The following is a 2,845-nucleotide window of genomic DNA, read 5'->3' on the forward strand; positions in this document are numbered from 1 at the left end:
ATCGGACGATCCGAACCTTGCATGTCTTCCACGTGTCCAGACACCTGTCTTCGGACGATCCGAACCCTGATCGGACGATCCGAACTCTGCATGTCTTCCACGTGTCCAGCCACCTGTCTTCGGACGATTCGAACCCTCTTCGGACGATCCGAACCCGCTTCGGACGATCCGAACTCTGTTCGGTCCTTCCGATCCCACCGAAATATAATTATTCCAATAATTAACTCAAATTAGGCATCGGGATACTACATTCTCCCCCCCTAAAAAGGATTTCGTCCGCGAAATCGAGTCTGAAGAATGACAATTCTGAACAACAATACATTCAACTTAAGAATGAATTACAACTGAAAGCACAACTGAAATTACAATCATAACTGAAAATACTACAACTAGAATAACTCTGGATGCTCTGACCGCATGTGACTCTCTAGTTCCCAAGTAGCTTCTTCAGTACCTCGGCGCTGCCACTGCACTAAGACAAGAGGAATAGTCTTATTCTGCAGTACCTTATCCTTCCGGTCTAAGATCGAAACCGGTCTTTCCACAAAAGACAAATCCGGATTCAGCTGAACTTCTGTCGGATGCAAAACATGAGGCTCATCCGCTACGTATCGTCTCAACAAGGACACATGAAACACATTGTGAACACTAGACAGATACGGTGGCAAAGCTAATCTGTAGGCCAAATCTCCCACACATTCTAAGATCTCAAAAGGACCAATGAATCTCGGAGATAGCTTACCCTTGAGTCCAAATCTCAGAATCCTCCGAAAAGGTGATACCTTGAGAAACACTTTCTCGCCTGCATCAAAATGAAGAGGTCTGCGCTTGGTGTTCGCATAACTCGCTTGTCGATCCTGAGCAGTCTTAATCCGCTGTTTGATCACAAGAACTTTGTCCATGGCCTGCTGAATCAATTCTGGACCCTCGACCTGTCGTTCTCCGACTTCCTCCCAGAACAGAGGAGTACGACAACATCGACCATACAATGCTTCAAACGGAGACATACCAATACTCCTATGAAAACTGTTGTTGTATGCAAACTCTATCAGCGGCAGATGATCCTGCCAAGCTGGCCCGAAATCCATCACACAAGATCTCAACATATCCTCAAGAGTACGAATAGTCCTCTCTGACTGACCGTCAGTCTCTGGGTGATATGCAGTACTCAAACTCAAGGTAGTGCCCAAAGCTTGCTGAAAGCTGCCCCAAAATCTAGATGTAAATCGAGGATCTCTGTCACTAACGATACTCACGGGCACACCATGAAACCGTACAATCTCCTGAATGTACAACCGTGCCATCCGATCGAAAGTGAAATCTCTGTTATACGGAAGAAAATGGGCAGACTTAGTAAGTCGATCCACTACCACCCAGATAGCATCTCTATTCCCCACAGACATAGGCAAGTGAGTCACGAAGTCCATCGTGATATGCTCCCACTTCCACTCCGGAATAGGAAGATTCTGCAACAAACCTCCAGGTCGTCGATACTCAGCCTTCACCTGCTGACAGACAAGGCACTTGGAGACATACTGATAAACATTACGTTTCATACCTTTCCACCAAAATCGAGTCCTCAAATCCTTATACATCTTGTTGCTCCCTGGATGAACACTCAACTTGCTACGATGAGCCTGGGACAAAATCTTCTCCCTCAAAGTGTCATCTTCCGGTACAACAACACGACCAGATAAGCACAAAAGACCCTCGGACTGATAGTGGAAACCAGAAGTATTATCTCCATCAGCCAACCGAGCTAATTTCTGAACTTAGAATCAGACATCTGAGCATCTCTAATTCGAGAATACAAAACTGGCTCGGACAAAATAGTAGCTATACGGATACTCTCTGTTCCCTTCCGATGCTTACAATTGAATCCCATCGAACAGAAATCCTGAATAATCCCAGATACAGCACAAGTCTGAAGAGCAGACAATCTCACCTTGCGACTAAGAGCATCGGCCGTGAGATTCGCAGATCCTGGATGATACTTGATCTCACAATCGTAATCCTTGAGTAGATCCATCCAACGACGCTGACGCATGTTCAACTCAGCCTGAGTGAACAGATACTTCAAACTCTTATGATCAGTGAAGATCTCAAATCGCTCACCATACAGATAATGGCGCCAGATTTTCAAAGCAAAAACGATCGCTGCTAATTCCAGATCATGAACAGGATAGTTTTCCTCATGAGGCTTCAACTGTCTCGATGCATAAGCAATCACATGCTCATTCTGCATCAGAACACACCCTAGTCCCTGTAAAGAGGCATCGGTGTAAACACTGAAACCACCAGATCCAGACGGTAAAGCCAAAACAGGCGCAGATGTCAAACGTCTGCGAAGTTCCAAGAAACTCTGTTCGCACTCTGATGTCCATTCAAATGAAACATCTTTCCGAGTGAGCTGAGTGAGTGGCTTAGCAATCTGAGAGAAGTTGACAATGAAACGGCGATAATACCCAGCCAATCCCAGAAAACTGCGGGTCTCGGCTACTGTCGTCGGACGCGACCAGTTCAATACCGCTTCCACCTTGCTTGGGTCAACTGAAACTCTCTCGCTAGAAATGACATGACCAAGGAATACAACCCTGTCAATCCAAAACTCACATTTACTCAACTTCGCATAAAGCTGATTCTCGCGAAGTGTCTGTAAAATAATCCTTAAGTGTTGTGCGTGTTCTTGCTGATCATGCGAATAGATTAAGATATCATCTATAAACACCACAACAAACTTATCCAAGAATTCCCGAAAAACCCGATTCATCAGATCCATAAAAACTGCTGGTGCATTCGTCACCCCAAAAGGCATAACCAGAAACTCATAATGCCCATACCGGGT

This window comes from Primulina eburnea, chromosome 15, assembly GCF_022965805.1.
Source record: "Primulina eburnea isolate SZY01 chromosome 15, ASM2296580v1, whole genome shotgun sequence".
In the NCBI taxonomy this organism is placed as follows: domain Eukaryota; kingdom Viridiplantae; phylum Streptophyta; class Magnoliopsida; order Lamiales; family Gesneriaceae; genus Primulina; species Primulina eburnea.